General features: G+C 35.5%; 1 protein-coding gene and 3 long non-coding RNA genes across 7 annotated transcripts in view; 1 reads left to right on the top strand and 3 right to left on the bottom strand.

The window, feature by feature from the left end:
- Positions 1–1,478: 1,478 nt before the first annotated feature.
- On the bottom strand, positions 1,479–2,164 carry LOC138928062 (uncharacterized). The gene is made up of 3 exons (XR_011444558.1): positions 2,124–2,164; positions 1,679–2,065; positions 1,479–1,620 (listed from the first exon to the last, which is right to left on the bottom strand). It is a non-coding gene; the product is annotated as an uncharacterized lncRNA (long non-coding RNA).
- Positions 1,730–20,089, top strand: part of ics (ras suppressor protein 1) — a 42,671-nt gene continuing 24,311 nt past the window's right edge. Inside the window, exons 1-2 of one of the 4 annotated variants that reach the window (XM_070284301.1) lie at positions 1,730–1,858; positions 1,915–1,979. The gene's annotated coding sequence lies outside the window, so the exon portion shown is untranslated. Of the gene's footprint in view, positions 1,980–20,089 lie in introns of all 4 variants that reach the window. The other 3 variants (XM_070284304.1, XM_070284302.1, XM_070284303.1) reach the window with 3 other exon arrangements.
- On the bottom strand, positions 13,168–14,474 carry LOC138928102 (uncharacterized). Its single transcript, XR_011444566.1, has 3 exons — positions 14,164–14,474; positions 13,614–14,100; positions 13,168–13,556 (listed from the first exon to the last, which is right to left on the bottom strand). It is a non-coding gene; the product is annotated as an uncharacterized lncRNA (long non-coding RNA).
- On the bottom strand, positions 16,570–17,399 carry LOC108081513 (uncharacterized). The gene is made up of 2 exons (XR_001770959.3): positions 16,795–17,399; positions 16,570–16,739 (listed from the first exon to the last, which is right to left on the bottom strand). It is a non-coding gene; the product is annotated as an uncharacterized lncRNA (long non-coding RNA).

Genomic DNA, 20,089 nt, shown 5'->3' with positions numbered 1-20,089 from the left:
TTTTACCAAAATTCTGAAATAATAAAAGAAGCTTCTATCTAAAAAAAGATAAGAATATGTTGAAAAACAACGAAGTTATAATTTTTTTCCTATTCAATTTCCGATCGTTCCTATGGCAGCTATAAGATACATATATATTTTTTTTTTTTATAGTCGTTTGATTTTCATAAAATTTTTACCAAAATTCTGGAATAATATAAAATGGCCATATCTCAAAAATGATGCAAAAATATTGAAAAACAGCCAAGTTATAATTTTTTTTCTAAAAATTTATCGAACATTTGTATGGCAGCTATATGATATTGTCGTCCGATCCGGCCCGTTCCGACATATATAGCAGTGAGAGTATATAGAAGACAGACGGACGGACGGACAGACGGACATGGCTAGATCGACTCGGCTGTTGATGCTGATCAAGAATATATATACTTTATAGGGTCGGAAACGTCTCCTTCACTGCGTTGCAAACTTCTGACTGAAATTATAATACCCTGCAAGGATATAAAAATTGAAAATAATATTATTCTCCAATTTTTATTTTAAAAATTGAAAATAAAAATTGAATCGCAATAACTTTCCAACGGAGCGGTATATCTTAAAGATTTATATATATAATTAATCTACGCTTTAATACCTTTCGTTTGATGTATATATTGTGGTTATTGCATGTGCACAAATATGTACATGAACATAAGTGCATATAATAAAAAATTCACCGTTTCACAAACAAACATGAATACTAAGATAATTATCTTAGGAATTTCTTGTCAGTTGGTTTTTAATCAATATGGGTCGTAAACGAGAAGTAATTGTCCGCGATTTTTTTATTTTCGATCCAAATGGTTCAAAGTGCAAAATTTGCAATCGTTTTTTCAAACTGACTTTTGAAAAAACCAACCTGCGAAGACATTTACAGGAAACTCATACCATTGAGTATGAGAGCGAGATGGAGAAGGAGGGCAACGAACCCTGCGAGAAGAAAATTAAGTTTTCGGTGTCTATTTCTAAAGCTGCCGTAAAAGAAGCTTGTGTACAGCTGGTCACTGAAGAGAAGGTCCCATTCAAACTTTTAGATTCTCCGGCTTTTAAAATTTTGACCGAGCAAACCTTCAATGGCTTGGATATGAGACCAATTACATCCCGTAATGTAATGAATTATGTTGGCGAAAGATATAATATTGAAAAGAAGAGCCTTATTACTCATTTAAAAAATAAGATACTCTCTCTCAAAATTGATATTGCGTCCAGGCATAACAAAAGTGTATTGGGCGTCAATTTACAATATTATCGGGATGGCAGCATTGTAATAAAAACGTTGGGAGCAGTGTTGCCAACTTTTCCTTAAAAAAAAGCGGTTTTTGACTGGAAGTGCGATTAAAAAAAGCCAAAAAAATTTTCGAAAAAGCTGAAAAAAAATCTGTTTTTGAAAACACTTATTTGTTGGTTTTAGTTCAACTAATTATATTATATATGTTTGATTATTGTAATATATCAATTATGTCATCAATTTCTGCTGTTTGGTCCTGGCTTTCATAACATAATCCTGTTCCAATTATTCGTAAATACTTGTTGGGAACGGTGTAGGTGTAGCAGCACTTCTGCAGTCTGCGCAAGCCATATCTGTAAGTTCGCAATAAAATATGATATTTTTATTTAAAGTAAAAGTTAAGCCAATTACCTTATATACAGTACACTATTAAGTGTAGACAATTCCAATTTGTTTCGCAATTTGGACTTGACAAGATTAACTTGGCTAAATACGCGCTCCACTTCGGCGTTAGACCAAGGCAACGACAGTATGTCCAACGCAACGTTGGCCAGCTCTGCAAATGTGTTGTTGCCTCCGGAGTCCTTATAGGTATTTACCTCAGTCCAGAATTTGGAAGTGCTTTCTACATTTTCCCATTTTACCAGGTGAATTTTCTTGTATTGGCTCTCAATTTGGCCTATATTTTGGTAGTTAAGACCTTCCAATAAAGGTATGATGTCTTCTTTATTGTGGCGCAATACGTTCTTGACAGATAAAATATCTACCTGTTTTAATATTTTATAGTTGTCTGGAAGCCTTAAAATAAAAATAAAAATTATAAATTTACAAATTCTATCAAGTTTAAGATATTTACCTCTGCTTTAATTGCTTAATAAGTGCTATCAAAAATTTTGATCCAATTTAATTAATCCAATTTAATTAATTGTATACGCAATTCAAATTCATATCCTTGCTTGACATTACCTTCGACATATTTTTCAAAGTCTTCTGTTTCCAATAAATCTATGTCTATTTCCGGAGGTATAATGCCCTTCTTCAAAGATTGAATGGCCAACGTCAAATCATTTAATAATTCAGTTGCATTTGTGTTGTTGCTCTGAAAACGCTTGTTCACTTTTTGCAATTCTGCTAAAACTGGACTTAGAAAAAGCAAATATAAATAGTTTTCTTCGTTAAACATTTTCTGAAGGAGTTCCGCTTTGTGGCATTTTTCCTTGTTTGCCGCTAAACTAAAATGAAGTTTCAGTTCCTCCCATTGTTGTAAAATTCGAGATACAGCCAGCTCAATAGAAAGCCATCTCGTGTCCGACACTTTTGGGATCTTTAATGGAGCCTTGAAGAAGTATATTTAAAAATTAGTTTTAATTATTAAATTATCGTTAGTACAAAAATTAACAATCACAGAGCTAATATTACAACATATATTACAAACATATTTAGTTAGAACTCTAAGTATAAATGAGTTAGACCAAAAACCACTTACAACAAACATATTATATATAACAAACCTTGTCGTCGGTTATAGATTGGTATATTTTTTTGTACTCTATTTGTCTAGCTGAACTTTTCGAAAACCAGTTGTAGGTTTCGTGGACTAAAAACTCCAAACTGGCCGGCAAAAAATCTTTGCAAGCGTGACTCACCGACAGTTGTATCGAGTGGCAGACGCACTTTATTAAAATTAAGGATGGTGCTTCCCGTTTTAGCTCGGTATAAACACTCTTATTTGTGCCTATCATCACATTTGCGTTGTCAGTGCCAATGCCTATTAATTTTTTTATATCAAGCTTGCGATCCTTTATTTCAGTTTTTAAGGCCGCAACAATGCTGGATGCGTTTCCTTGCTCTAGGGAAATTAGGTTTAAAAATGTCGAAACAAACTTTTCATGTTGACGCGAAAAGTAATTGATGGCAACCCCTACATAAGTATGTCGGAGGGTCGTTTGACTGGTCCATTTTATCGGAATAAGTTTCCAACAGCAAGTTCTGTTCGTCTTCGAAGCGTTTTCTAAACTGTCTTCCAAAAAGTCTACTTTCGACCTTTCTATTTTCACTCAATTCACTCATTTCATAATCATTGTTGTCGTCTCTTTCTAACCTGTATGTCAGCGCTTCACGAACAGACCTCACTCGGCAGCAGTCTATATCTATCCTGCTCTGCCGTGCTTTCACTCAATTCAGAAAGGCCCTGCTCCGTATTTCAAAAAGCCCTGCTCCATATTTCAGAAGGCCCTGCTCCATATTTCAAAAGGCCCCGCTTCACCTATTCTGACCATAGGAATAAAGTAGGCCCTGTTTCATGTGATCCGACAAGTACATATAGAATTACATAAAAACCATTTAAACTATATTATATGAAACGTAAAGAAATATATATACAAATGAGTCATACATACCTAGAATTTTGGTAAATCCAACGTCAGTTGACTCATCTATTTGGAGACTAAACTTTGAGTCCCCAATATCGGCTCTCAACTCTTCCGAGAAATGCACTCCCAAAACATTTTTTATGATGTTTGTGCATTTGGTTCTATGCAGTCTTATTCGACTCGCACTGTCACTGTCGAAATATTTAGTGCACAAGTTGCCCAAGTGATCTACTTGGGCAAACGATGTATGCTCCGCGATAAACAAACAGAGTGCTGCTTCTTGCTCCATTGTCTTAACCGGAAGCGTAACAAAATCTAATTTGTTTGTTTGCTGATGTCCTCCTGCTGCACTTTTGTGCTTTTTGGTTAATAGGGTCTTCCCACACACCGTCAAAGCGCATCTGGCATCCGTTGATCAAACGGTCCATAAGGTTTTGCCGTTCCGAATTTTCCCAATTGGCCCTGCATCAAAGCGCATCTAAATGTAACGACCGTTTGTTTGGCGATAGTTCTTCGGTGCAACTCTGAAAATTTGACCATCACTACGAAAGTGTATACACACTTGGCGAGAAACAAATGAGATATGGAATTTAAAACGTGGCGCCAAAGCTACAAGCATGCCCAAAATAGATGTTGGCGTTTTTTCGGTATATTCTTGCCCCAATATGTCCCCAATTGTTACTATTTAATATAAACCGCCTACCTCTACCTTATTTTAAAGATTTTGGATGCCTATACCACCTATAGACACTTTTCGGTGAATTTGCTCTTTGTTAGAGAAAAATCATTAGAAAAACTAAAATTCCTTGTCATTTAAGTCATTTAAATTTATTGCGGATAAATTCTGACGCAATCTGTGCCTTTTGCTGTTGTACAACAGCCAAAATAGTTGGTAAATGCTCCATTTCAAATTTGCAACTGCCAATTCGACAGTCTTTGTTTACGTTTTCATGAGCCCACAGCTGATCGATCAGCTGTTCGGATGCCAGATGCACTTTGACGCTCTGTGGGAACACGAGTTTCGCATCTGCGAAAAATCCCAAACGTTCCTCACAGATGCGCTGTGTGGGAAGACCGTATTAGAGTGCATCTAAATTTTACCACCGTTTGTTGGCGATAGTTAGGCAAAAGTTTTTCTATGCAACTCTGATTTCTTCTTCTTATACTGTCTTCCCACTCAGCGCATCTGTGAGGAACGGTTCCACAGAGCTGCGTTAAAGTGCATCCGCATCCAATTACAGCTGATCGATCAGCTGTGGCTCATGAAAACATAAACAAAGATGGCTGAAGCGGCTGATGTGGGAGTAAAATGAATAGTTTATCAACTATTTAGGCTGTTTGACAACAGCAGATGCACAGACTGCGTCAGATTTGAATAGCACTATCTTAAAATTAATTAGATGACGAGGAAGTTGAGTTTCTCTAATGATTTTTATCTAACAAAGAGCAAATGCCCCGAAGCGTGTGTATATATGGTATAAGCTTCCAAAATCTTTTATTATATGGTAGCAATTGGGGACATTTTGGGCAAGAATATAAAAGAACAAGAAAGGAAGCTAACTTCGGCACGCCGAAGTTTGTATACCCTTGCAGATTGGTTTTGATGTTTATATTATAAATTATAATGCCGAAAACAGACACTAAACGGAGTTTCATAACATTTTACCTATGTATACTTATTATGTTTACAGTTTGACAGTTACAGTTATACATTCCCAGCTTTACATTTTCTCTACATCTACGGATCACTTCTATGGCAGCTATATGATATAGTTCTCCGATTTTCATAATATTGTTACCAAAATTCTGAAATAATACTAAAAGCTCATGTCTCAAAGTAGATGAAAATACGTTGAAAAACAACGAAGTTATAATTCTATCGTTTTCCCTATCGTTCCTATGGCAGCTATAAGATATAGTCGTCCGATTTTCATTAAATTTATACCAAAATTTTGAACTAATATCAGAAGCTCATGTCTCAAAGTAGACAAAAATTCTATTACTTTCCTTATTGTTCTTATGGCAGCTATAAGATATAGTCGTCCGATTTTCAAAAAATTTTTACCAAAATTCTGGAATAATATAAAATGGCCATATCTAAAAAATGGTGCAAAAATGTTGAAAAACAGCAAAGTTATAATTTTTTTTCTAAAAATATATCGAACATTTGTATGGCAGCTATATGATATAGTCGACCGATCCGGCCCGTTCCGACATATATAGCAGTGAGAGTATATAGAAGACTCTATGCAAAGTTTCATTCAGATAGCTTCAAAACTGAGGGACTAGTTTGCGTAGAAACGGACAGACGGACGGACAGACGGACATGGCTAGATCGACTCGGCTGTTGATGCTGATCAAGAATATATATACTTTATAGGGTCGGAAACGTCTCCTTCACTGCGTTGCAAACTTCTGACTGAAATTATAATACCCTGCAAGGGTATAAAAACAACAAATATTAGTAGTAGTATTAGTAAATTTTAAAGTACAACTTAAAAAAATAGCATTGAAGCTTAATATGCCGAATTACTTCACATGATAATTCGAAGGATTCTGCCCAAGATGTGTGTTTGTGGCTCACCCACAATACGGCAAATGAATTTTCAGTTTAGTGCGGGACTGTATGTCTCTGTTTTCGATTGTTGTTTCTTTTGGTTTTTTAATCGAAAGAGCTGCTATTCTATGCATTTGAAGACCAGGAAGAAATCTAGCTATATAATTGCATTTATCGTTTTTGCAACAGAATTTCTGACCATCGGAGCTTTTAATTTTATATTGCTCCTCTGCCCTTTTAATGAATCTGGGTTCAATCAACCCTGTAGTACTGCGCGCTGGTTCGTAGCTGGTGAAATAAGTGCTTACCAGCAGACCCCCACTACTTACTTAATATAAGTAATTTAATAACCACCGACTTAAGCTCGAAATCATGCCCACTTTGGGATTGATTTTGAGCACTTTATCCCGGATTTTTTTTTTCTGTCTACTTACATTACCGACCATTCCATGGAGCACTATTTCACTAGTTCCAGCTAGTAGCTGGTTCGCAGCTCGTTTACCGTAGGGTCAGTATAGTAAGTACCCATATAGTAACCGACGAAGTAAGCAACTACGCAAGGCCAATCGACACCTCCAGTACTACAAGGAAGTTGTGCTTAATATTCGTGTGTTTTAAATACTCAAAATCACGCTTTGTGCTAAAGTCGCAAAGTGGGCATTTTCTTTCGAATGCACTTTCTTGATGATCTCTTTTAAGCACACTGAATCACTTAAAATAACGCTCGATCACAAAGGACTTGTAGTAACCCTCTCCACCTCGCCCACCGTACATAATAGGACATAATGGGAGGCCCCGGGTGGATGCTGTTGAGGAATCTTCTTATTAGCCTTGGGGAAAAAAGGGCTCCGGGTAGTGCTGGAACAAACATCGATGTTTATTCGATGCAATCCATGTATATTCGATACAATCGAAGTTTTCAAAATATCGCCCAGCATCGATGTTCACCTATCAAATATCGATTTTTTCAACACTTTATGCGTATTTATATGTTCAAACACTCCAGCGATGAGCAGCCAACACCATTTTCTGAATGATATCAAATAAAATTAGGCAGAAAAACAAAGATTTACTTTTTTTTTAACATCGATTATTAATGGATGTTTTTTATGAGAGTACTCACAAACATCGATGTAAGCAAACATCGGCCATTAGTCGTGCCAATGCTAGCAAAATGTAAGCGAATTGTTTCGTTTTTTAAGAGCAGCACCATTTCCTATGAGAAATTAAAAAAAGCTCAAGGAGATAATCGGTACAATTTAATGCAAGAGTTTCCAACACGATGGAACAGTACTTTGTATATGGTGCAGCGGATTTTGGCAACTAATTCCACTCTTTCTTCTGTTTTATTAAGCATTCGAAAAGCTCCCCAGCCCACTGTGGTCGAGCTTGTATGGAACAGCGGCCATAAATACTTCTAGATGTGCTATCGCTATGAAATTTTCACCAAAAATCTAGAAAAATGTTTTAAGTATATCCACAAAAAATTGGCCATATTGCTCGTCTATATCATATAACTTCCATAGGAACGATTGCATCAGTGGAGGCGCTTTCATGAGAAAGCAGTCATAAAATCACGTCTAATGGTCAGATCAGGCTAATATTTCTACTGTAAGTTGTTTACTAACATAATACTAAAATAAAAAAATATTCGAGTGATTGCTTAACTACTCTCCCACGCCAACCTGCTCAAAAAAGTTATGATAACAAAAAAATAGATTAATATATTTAAGTAGAATACGAACAATATCACAAAATCATAAAAATAATTTTTAAATTGTTTCATTTAGTAAAGAAATGGTTGTTTCTAGTAGCGGTGATTTTTGGGTATAAGCAATTTTTCTGGGTCAGAGCTTAAAAGCAATCTGTTCAGTAAATCTGTATTTTGGGCGACTCGTGAAATTTTGCTCGTATGTTGCAATCGAAATTTTTAAATATCTTTAATTCTCGCCTCAGCGGCGTCTTCAGAAAGCTCTCCAATCGATAATAATGAATGTTTATATATCCGGAGCATGAAGTAAAACTTTATGAACCGATGGGGGGAGATAAAACCAGAGATACTTAAAAATCAGCTCCTTTGCGGTTTCTAGAGCATAGTCGCCAAATTTTAATGCATTTGTTTTGTAGCCCGAAGATAGCGCTTGCAACAAAGATGCGACTCTAACTATTAAATTCTTATCAATTCCCGTTATGTCGGCAGATATTTCAGGATTACTGAAGAATTTTCTGGCTGCCAAAAATGAAGCTGTCGGGGCCGTGGCAGTACGATTCCAAAATATTCCCAATAAAAGAAAGCAGAGTTCGATATGATGATTCGCAGGAGGACAAACGATCCGTCTTCTTGGAGGTTTATTTTCATTCGATGTACTGCTTCCTCCAGTTCTAGGTTGATCTACTATAAGACCCATATTAGCCCTGAACTCATCTTGAATAAATTCTTTTCTCAATGAAATCTTATCTTTAGCCTCTTGGGATCGAATTTGCCATACTTTTTCGTCCAATCTGTACGATAAGTGAAGAAAATATTCAAAAAATCGAATATACGCATGAAGCGGTGACAGTCCAAACTCCAATCGCTCCTCACGAACTTCTTTTTTTAAACAAACTTCTAGGTTGTTCATATGTCGCATTTTGTGGATGTTGTTTCACTTAATGCATTACAAACTTTCCCATCAACCATGGTAAGTTGCAAAGAATGTTCGACAGTAATATTTCGTTTTTGTATTTCAAATTTGCTAGTTTTAAGGTTATCAATCTTGTATTCGACATACGCTTCTTCATCCAGGCAAAGCTGAGTCGTCTCCTTTTTAAATTGAAAACGGATTGGTCTGCAATATCGAGTCGATGATGGCCTTGGATTCTTTCAAATAATCTTGGAATGGTCCGACTTTGTAACCATTCTAAGGGGCACATATGATGTTACAAACAAATTGCTGTCTGCTAAGTCGCTATCCATCAATGTCTGTTTATATTCAGCATGACCAGTACTACCATCGAATCCCCATTCTCCGAATAAAATCAGATGGTCATCATTTACATTGTAGATAACCTCTTTTTGAAGTTGCAATATGCGTTCAGCAGTGTGATTCAATAAACTTTGAAGTTCGACTTCTGCTTGAGATTCGCTGACAGTAATATTATTCGGATAGCTATTTTTTTTAGAACTCAAAACTTGATCATAGCAACAATGGAAATGATACTTTTGAGTTAATAAATGTACGTAGCACTAAATGTTGGTGTTTCGTTAACTGACATTCCATGAAAACAGCTAAAGCTTCTTCAATGCCTATTTCGGAAATTGATTTATTCCCTTGGAAATCACACGTCCGTAAAAGAGATGCAGCAGACTCATCTCGAATCGCAACCTCTGCTATGCGTCGGCGTTTCGTCCTTTTTGAAACCTCAGTTAAATCCTTCTTTGGACGTGCACGAGGTAAATTAGAAGAAATAATTAAACAAAAAAATAATCTTAAAACACAAAACGAAAAACGAAGGTACAAGGCTGGAATTGAGGTTAGGCTGCATTTGGAATATGAGGTTAGGTTGCATTTTTCAATGGCAAATGTGCTGCGGCTGGTTTCCGCAGCTGAAGTAAACATTTTTATAATCTTTAAATATTAGTTAATGACGGCACATAAATTTCATTTGGGGAAACGGGGGGGAAAATACTTAAAACTTTACTTAAACACAACCTAGACGAACTAAAAAGACGCACTTTTTTAACAAAGATTTACACGAAACACAACACAAATTATATATATATTTTTCTGTACAAATAAAGTATATACCATTATCTACCATATCCAGTCCAATTGTTTTTGGTTTATCAGCGTTTTATATTATATTTAAAATTTTTAAATTTGGTCTGTGCACTCCACTGCTGACAAATTAAAAGTGCATGAATATAAGTACGCTTTTGTCAATCTATTTTCAGAAAGTCCCCTTAGAAATTCCAAGCAGACCGTATTGCATGGTAAAATTTGGACAATTAGCTGATACAAAAACCAGAATCATTTTTTTTATTTTTGTCCTATGGGCCCGACCACTGTGCAGCCCTTTACAGCAGAAGAAGTTTATTTCAAATATTCTTTCACCATTTGAACATGCAACAAAAGCTATATCAGCTGATAAAAACGTCACTATATACAGGGTGACAATAAATAACCCGGACCAATTTTGAAGCAATCGATTATAAATGTGTTTGATGTAGCCCTTAAATAAATGCATTTATAGATAGCTTGTACTTTTCTAAAACAAATATATTTACATTTTTGTGATTTCCATCAATTTGATATTTGTTTCGGGATGTCTAACAATCGTTGTGCAATTTTAAAACTGTTTCAACAAGGAAATCGCCAATGCGACATTGTTCGTTTGCGTGGCATACCAAAACAAACGGTCTCTGACGCTATACGGCGATTTAATGAGCTTGGCCATGAAGGTGACCGTCCCGGACGAGGCAGAAAAATAGGCCGTAAAATCGGAGTGAATCGAGAAAGTATTCGGTTGATTCAAAAAAAAATTAACTCAATCTCAAGCCCTACAAGCTCCAAAAAGTGCACCTTTTTACGGATGACAATAAACGCGTGAGACTCCAAAGATGCCGTCAGCTAAAGCGTCGGGCCGCAGGTCAAAAATGGGAGCGTATTCCCTTCACGGACGAGAAGATATTCACCATCAAACAGGCGCACAATCACCAAAATGACGGAATCTGGTCGGCTGAAGCTCCAGGTACCTCTGCAATAATCGAGCGCCGTCAATATGAGCAGTCTTGAATGGTTTGGGAGGGAATATGCGCCACCGGCAAAACACCCCTTGTTTTCATCGATCAAGGGGCCGGGACATTTTGGAAACTGTTGTGCTTCCTTGGGCCCAGCAGTACTTCGCTGGAGTGGACGTTTCAACAGGATTCAGCGCCAGCCCATAGAGCCAAATTGACTCAGGACTGGTGCAAAGCCAATTTTCCGGACTTTATCATATCCAGTGAATGGCCACCTTACTCGCCAGATCTTAATCCGATGGACTACAGTGTGTGGTCTATTTTGGAGTCCAGGGCATGTGCTAAACGCCACATAAGTTTGAAGGCGCTGAAGCAATCATTGCTCCAAGAATGGGATCGATTATCGGAAGAAGACCTGTGGCCCATTGCGCTAAATTTCCAGAAACGTTTAGGGCTCTGCATCGCAGCCCATGGAAGCCACTTCGAAACCGGCTGAATATATGTTAACACAATAGCTATTTAATAGTTGTGTATCTGCATTTTTTCTCAGATACAGTTCCTTAAAAAGTTATGATCAAAAATGTTTGTCCGGGTTATTTATTGTCACCCTGTATATATTGCTTCCGTTGATTTGCGAAATTATAAAAACATGGAACATGGACGTCAAATGCAAACTTAAAACCACGGAAGGGTTTTCTATACACGAATATATAATAGAACGAATTCCGAAACGTTTTGATCAATATGAAACGCGTTCAATTCCTCAAGTAGCGACCATACTGGATCCAAGGTTAAAAAAAAGCTGGGATTTTTTGTCGAGCCGGAATGCCGATCAGGCAGCAATTCCTTTGGAGTCCAAGTTTTATGACTATTTGTCCAAACACTCCAGCGATGAGCAGCCAAAAACCAAAAAATAGTCGATAAACTACTATTCTGTAATAGAAACAATTTTCTGAATGATATCAAATAAAATTAGGCAGAAAAAAAGATTTGTTTTTTTAAAACATCGATTATTAATCGATTTTTTTATGAAAGTACTCACAAACATCAATGTAGGCTAACATTAATGTTTTTCCAGCACTAACTGGCACCCAGCCGTCACGTTGTTGTCATTGTTATTGTACCTAGATAGTTACTTGTATGTCCTTCGGCACGCCGAAGTTTGTATACCCTTGCAGATTGGTTTTGATGTTTATATTATAAATTTAAATGCTGAAAACACTCACAAAACAGAGTTTCATTACATTTTACCTATACTTATTATGTTTACAGTTTGACAGTTACAGTTTTACATTCCCAGCTTTACATTTTCGCTACATTTACCAAACGATCGGTATGGCGGATTTTACCAAAATTCTGAAATAATAAAAGAAGCTTCTATCTAAAAGAAGATAAGAATATGTTGAAAAACAACGAAGTTATAATTTTTTTCCTATTCAATTTCCGATCGTTCCTATGGCAGCTATAAGATATATATATATTTTTTTTTTTTATAGTCGTTTGATTTTCATAAAATTTTTACCAAAATTCTGGAATAATATAAAATGGCCATATCTCAAAAATGATGCAAAAATATTGAAAAACAGCCAAGTTATAATTTTTTTTCTAAAAATTTATCGAACATTTGTATGGCAGCTATATGATATTGTCGTCCGATCCGGCCCGTTCCGACATATATAGCAGTGAGAGTATATAGAAGACAGACGGACGGACGGACAGACGGACATGGCTAGATCGACTCGGCTGTTGATGCTGATCAAGAATATATATACTTTATAGGGTCGGAAACGTCTCCTTCACTGCGTTGCAAACTTCTGACTGAAATTATAATACCCTGCAAGGATATAAAAATTGAAAATAATATTATTCTCCAATTTTTATTTTAAAAATTGAAAATAAAAATTGAATCGCAATAACTTTCCAACGGAGCGGTATATCTTAAAGATTTATATATATAATTAATCTACGCTTTAATACCTTTCGTTTGATGTATATATTGTGGTTATTGCATGTGCATAAAAATATGCGTATACGTAATGCATTTACACTCCCCAAACAAACAAGGATACTAAAATACCTTGACAACAGCTCCGGTTAATTTAACATTTTAACGTTTTTTTTTCAGAGAGTGTAGTTATTTTTTCCTTATCCGTAAATGGTTTTTATTATATATAAAAAAAACTAAGTATATATTTTTTTATTTCCCCATTTTATTTAAATTTAAAAACATCAGTTTTTAATAGAGTCTGAGGAAAGCTTGCACCTTAAATCCGATACCACTAACTTCAGTGCCGAAAAGGCTCTTTCTACAGAAACCTCCGTAGCAGGAACACAGTGAACTACCTTAGCCAGTGCATAAAGGCATGGATATGTGTATTTTTTACTCTCCCAATACTCCATTATGTTAGTATTTGGGTCTAGTGACTTGGGAGAGTATCTATTAATTTCCATTTCCGCCAATTTCAGTTCAGGGTCTTCTTCGGATGTTTCATTTTCGGAGCACTCGTCGAATGAATTTAGATATTTGCTTATTAGGGAGCCTCCCTCACCCTCACTCTGAGAGGTTGGATGTACCTCAACCTGAGTTTTTGAAGATTGCAGGCTTTGCGGCGAAACTGGTTGCATAGATTGAGGGAGTACCTGTAAAGAAGATAAATCCTTTTGAGATATCTTTCAAATTAAAATTTTTTTGATTACCTTTTTATTTTTAAGAAGCATTCGTCTCATCAATGATAGTAAATGGCTTCTAACCAACATTTGTTGGTCTGGCTTCTTTATAAAGATCCTGCGAAGTCGAGGGTCCAAATAAATTGCCGAAACCATAACTTCATTGGAAACTAATGCTTTCTCTCGACATTCTATGAACTTCAACATATCTTTGCTATGCCCATTATCCGACATAGCTTGAATAGTGAGTTTTGTTTCTAGCCATAGTTTGTAAAAGTCGGAAAAAAAAAGCTGTTCGTTTTGAAGTTTTAGCGTTGCTTCGTATAGAGGCTTCAGCACGCCCAGAAGCAGCTCTATAGCTTCCCATTCCGATTCAGGCAACGTGGAACTTGATGTGAAGAGTTCATTCATCAAGATTTTAAAGTTGGAAAGACTCTTTAGCATGGCGTAAGTCGAGTTCCATCTTGTTGGAACATCCAATACAGGCTGGGGAAGGCCGGCTTTACAAATGGCAAGCCTAAAATGCAGATAACAAAAATATATATAATAAATTGTCACCTTTATATTTAAATATTATTACCTGTAACTCGGAGTACGCAACTTTTTTATAGCATTTCGGGCATTGGAGACAGTAATATCCCGTGCCTTATCGCTTAAGAAATCTTTTACAGCCAACTGTAATGAATGAGCTGCACATCTGATTGACGATATGGAGAATACTTTTAGACCTTGTAAAAGGTCATCATTTTGTTGGTCTTCATAACCATCTTCATCGGTATCACTATTTAAGTGTTCGATTGCTTTCACAACATTCTTTCCATTGTCCGAGGTAATTGTGTACAATTGTTGTTTGGATACTCCAAATTCCTCCAAAATGTGTTCAATTTCTAGGCTTAAATTCAAACCGGAATGTTTTTGGTGTAATTCAACCACTCCCAACGTTTTTATTACAATGCTGCCATCCCGATAATATTGTAAATTGACGCCCAATACACTTTTGTTATGCCTGGACGCAATATCAATTTTGAGAGAGAGTATCTTATTTTTTAAATGAGTAATAAGGCTCTTCTTTTCAATATCATATCTTTCGCCAACATAATTCTTTACATTACGGGATGTAATTGGTCTCATATCCAAGCCATTGAAGGTTTGCTCGGTCAAAATTTTAAAAGCCGGAGAATCTAAAAGTTTGAATGGGACCTTCTCTTCAGTGACCAGCTGTACACAAGCTTCTTTTACGGCAGCTTTAGAAATTGACACCGAAAACTTAATTTTCTTCTCGCAGGGTTCGTTGCCCTCCTTCTCCATCTCGCTCTCATACTCAATGGTATGAGTTTCCTGTAAATGTCTTCGCAGGTTGGTGTTTTCAAAGGTCAGTTTGAAAAAACGATTGCAAATTTTGCACTTTGAACCATTTGGATCGAAAATAAAAAAATCGCGGACAATTACTTCTCGTTTACGACCCATATTGATTAAAGACCAACTGACAAGAAATTCCTAAGATAATTATCTTAGTATTCATGTTTGTTTGTGAAACGGTGAATTTTTTATTATATGCACTTATGTTCATGTACATATTTGTGCACATGCAATAACCACAATATATACATCAAACGAAAGGTATTGAAGCGTAGATTAATTACATATATAAATCTTTAAGATATACCGCTCCGTTGGAAAGTTATTGCGATTCAATTTTTATTTTCAATTTTTAAAATAAAAATTGGAGAATAATTATTATTTTCAATTTTTAAAATAAAAATTGGAAAATAATTTTAATTTTCAATTATTATTTTAAAAATTGAAAATAACTGTTATAACTCAACTTTTATATACAAATTGAAAAATAATAATTATTCTACAACTTTTTTATAAAACTTGAATAATCAGGCCTGCTCCGGTAATCGAAAACGGCAAGAATTTTTCGTTTTCGGTTTTGAAAACGAGAAATTGGTGCTCCGGTAATCGAAATCGAAAGATTTTTTCGATTTGAAAAACGGGCACCTTTTTCTGGCAGGAATGAAAAGTAAATGGTTTTTTTTATATGAAATAAGATCTTATTTACAAAAGGAAAAAAATAGTTTACTCAGTGGTCTATTGATGTTTATTCCACACCACCATAAGATCATTCTGGTAGGTAGTTATTTTATAAAAAATTTATTTCTGACCCCTCCTCAGATTTGACAACAAAATTTTTGCCGTGTTCAACCAGTTTTCTCGGTTTGGCGATAGGTCGATAAGTTCACCGCAAAAAGTTATCGCCAAGGTTGCCATATTGTTGGTGGAACGAAACATCCAGTTAAAAATACTTATAAAATATAAATGAATACATTAATAACTTTAAAGGACCGCCAAAATGGTTGTTTGTAAATAATGCTATTTAATTTTATTACTTAAATGGTCCAAAATAACCAAATAATTACTTGAGACCACCGGAATTAAAACTGTGAAAAGTGTGGCAGCATCTTAGGTGCATGGATTTGCTTAATTCTACCATTTTTTGCCTTTTTCTGGCTTAGAAAAAGGGCAATTGTAAATATAATAGGCAGTACTTTACGTTGTTTACTTGTTACCAAACAACACAAGTTAGCTGCTTGAGCAGTAAGAAACGATGAGAAAATGAAACATTCCGATAGCAGAAATTTGCCGAAAACCGGAGCAGCTAAAAACGAAAACGGTTCGTTTTCGCCCAAAACGAAATCGAAAAAAATTTACGATTACCGGAGCAGGCCTGAATAAGAATTAATTTCCTATTTTTTCTATATAATTGTAAAATAACTCTTATTTCATAATTTGTATTATAAAAATTATAACTGTTACGATCCCTGCAACAATGGAAGGTTCGCATGGGCCTTCAATCAAGATTAGGGAGTGCGTCTCCAGAGCATGCTAAGGCAAAGCAACCACCCTAGTTATTATCAGAGTAGTCCAAAGCCTTTAGTTAACTTAAAACCAACATTGAAACCCCCATGTAAATCCTTAATAATACGTTCTGAAACTTTTAATGGCTCATTGATATAATTGAAGATGACTCATATATTTCCTACTGTGCGCAGCATGTGGTTTTCGGTGGACACTGTATGTTTCTGTACCGGTGAAGAGAGCAAGGATGCGAAGTATCGATACATTCTCCAAATTCAAACCTTCCTCTGCAAACTAAATATAAGTAGTTATCGGAAGATGCCGTTAAAAGTGAGACGTTTTGACTTACAGATGCGTTTGGCTTGAATAGGTGCGAAGAAAAAGGCCCAGAGAATGAGTATAAAAATATATGTCCTTACGTCCATCCTCTATTCAGATGTAAAATTTCAGATGCGAGCCACACTTACACACTTATCTATCTCCGGTAATGTTTTTCTTTGACTTACCCGAATATCTATAATTTGGCTAGAAAGTGGAGAGAATTCCCTACTTCATGCGCCATTTCTAATGGATATAATATGTGACTTATTCGATTTATTATAAACAATTGGTTGGCTATGGTTCGCTGGCTTTATATTCATAAAAATCCCAACTGACGATTTGATTTTCATTTTCTCTACATCTACCGATCGTTTATATGGCAGCTATATGATATATTTGTCCGATTTTTATGAAATTTATACCAAAATTCTAGAATAATAAAATAAGCTAATATCCCGGGAGTAGATGAAAAAACGTTGAAAAACAAGGAAGCAATAATTTGTTTCCTAATAATTTCCCGATCGTTCCTATGGCAGCTATATCATATAGTCGTCCGATTTTCATAAAATTTTTACCAAAATTCTGAAATAATATAAAATGGCAATATCTAAAAAATTATGCAAAAATATTGAAAAACACCCAAGTTATAATTTTTTTTTTCTAAAAATTTATCATACATTTGTATGGCAGCTATATGATATAGGCGTCCGATCCGGCCTGCAAGGGTATACAAAATGAAAACTACTGAAATACAAATAAAAAAAATAAATAATCATTCATAAATATTATTCATATTATAAGTAAAAAGAAAAACCTGAGGTATGTTTGTTTTTTAAGTTTATAATCTAAAGTTAAATTTTTATTTTGAAGTTAAATAGTAATAAATAATCATAAACATAAATAAATTTTTGTTTCATTTACATTTAAAAGAAACAGATTTTCTATAAAAATTAGAATTGGAAATAAATATCGAAAATGTATATGAAACGTATCGTAAAAAGACCGCAAACGGTACTTTTTCGGGTATCGTTAAAGGTGTGCAAAACGGTACTTTTTCCGGTATCCGCTTACGCTAACGCTGCATGTATGAGAATGGCTTTTGAATTTTCATTTTGTCACTTTTTCTTTAGTGCGCCGGTAGATAAAACATTTTTGTTTATTTTATCGCAGAGCCAATCAAAAGAGGCGTCAAGAATTCTGTGTTAAAAACAAAGTGTATTGCAGCGACGTTAGAATACTCTTTTTAAAATAAGTTGGGATATTAATAAATATTTAGGATTTTATTGATTCAGATTTTACTTATTAAAATGATTATTATTGTTAAAAATGTGTTGTTGACATAGCCATGTTCATATTTGATTTTTTGCCTAATGTAGTGCAAGTTACAAGGCATTACTTTGGTCGGGTATACCCTGGCAGGCATCAGAATTGCGTTATCAGTTTTCGGTTTCGTCCCCATTTTGTATGCATTTGTTTTGAAGTGCCTTGGCAGAGTGCAAGTGTTTTGATTTGATTTGATTAAATCTTCCATTTAAATCAGGTAACTCCAGTGATTGGTGTATTTCTATACACTTGCAGGGTATTATAATTTCAGTCAGAAGTTTGCAATGCAGTGAAGGAGACCTATCCGACCCTGTAAAGTATATAAATTCTTGATCAGCATCAACAGCCGAGTCGATATAGCCATGTCCGTGCAATATATGCCGGAACGTGCCGGATCGGACGACTACATCATATAGCTGCAATAAAAACGATCGAAAGATGTAAAGAAAGTGAAAAACTGTAACTGCCAAACTGTAAACATAATAAGTATAGGAAAAATGTAATGAAACTCTGTTTTGTGTGTGTGTTATTAGCATTTAAGGGGGTCTTCTCATTCAAAACCCGTTTTTTTTGACCCTTTTTAAAATAATTCTTATTTGAAAACGCAAAGAATAATTGAAAATTTATTTATATTTATTTATTTATTTATTGTATTAAAAAATGTTCAAAGTAAATAAAAAAATTGTTTTGCCTCGATACGAGGGTTGTTCAAAGAGTAATGAGACATCAAACTTGGTGGTGGAAAAAAAAGATGTCGTCCTGGCGGCCACGATTTTTTTTTTGTAGTTTAGTGTAAAAAAAAAATAGAAAAAAAATTTTTAAAAAATCTGTTGCGTCACCCGAGAATGGCAACAATTCTGCGTCGATTCCACTTTGTTTCATGAAAATCGGTTCAGTTGAACTGGAGATATCTTGGCCGCCAGTTCGAAAAACGTGGTTTCGAGATAAACGCGCTTGAAGTTTGAAAAAGCTCATTTCGCGAAGACCTTGCTTAACAAAAAAGGCTGTATCTTCTAAAGTATTTCGAATTTCTAAAAATCCTTTTGGGGACATATACACAACATCCCAAACTATAAACAAATGCAAAAAAAAAAATCGAAAAAAAAGTTGCCCAATGAGAAGACCCCCTTAAATCTATAATACAAATATCAAAACCAATCTGCAATAGAGTTGGAAAACAATCGATGGCACAATCGATAGTATCGATTGTTTTGGGATTTAGTGAAACATCGATTTTTTAGGGTCCAATCGATTGTTTCCCGCATTTTTGGAAGGTAAAATATATAATATAAATATATATATATAATATATCTTTCCATCTAAATAATCCCATTGTTTCTTAAACATATAACCTATAACAGTTTTTCTTGTTATATCTCAAAATATTCTTATTCGCAATATTTCCTTATTCATAATTGGACACCAACTCGTCCTCCTGACTCCAGCCATGCATTCACCCAGAATCATAGTGCAGACTTACACAACATTTCTGGCTAGGAATCCACACAGGATTTACACATCTCTAGGCTCTTCAGTCTCCTGAGAGGTTACCGGAGAAGAATGTGTTCCCTAAAAATACAAGTGCAACGCCCCTCGGTGCCTTGCGGCTCAGGCGGATGATTCTCTAACTTTGTTTTAGATGCCGCTATGACTGCTTTAATTAATGATAAAAATGGCGCTTCATACATAAACCTTCCGTGTCAACTTGATGATTATGGTTTTCAGAATGAGGCTATAATTAAAACGGCTTATGAGGAATCCTTGTTAGTATATGCTTTATAGACATAATTAAACAAGAGTTTATGTTTGTTCAGGTCAGGAGCTTATGTTCCCGCCCCCCGCGACTCCGAAGCGCTCCCGCTTCTTCAAAGCTCCTCAGCTCGCGCTCTCGCTCTCAGTTTGCGCTCCCGCTCTTCTAGCGGATGCTTCGGCTCTGGCCGATCGTCGCATCGCTGAGCGGCCGCTCCCGCTCTCCTAGTTGTTTGATCTCCCACTTGCGC

This window comes from Drosophila kikkawai, chromosome 2R (assembly GCF_030179895.1).
Source record: "Drosophila kikkawai strain 14028-0561.14 chromosome 2R, DkikHiC1v2, whole genome shotgun sequence".
NCBI lineage: Eukaryota > Metazoa > Arthropoda > Insecta > Diptera > Drosophilidae > Drosophila > Drosophila kikkawai.
This window is presented reverse-complemented; position numbering and strand designations above follow the sequence as displayed.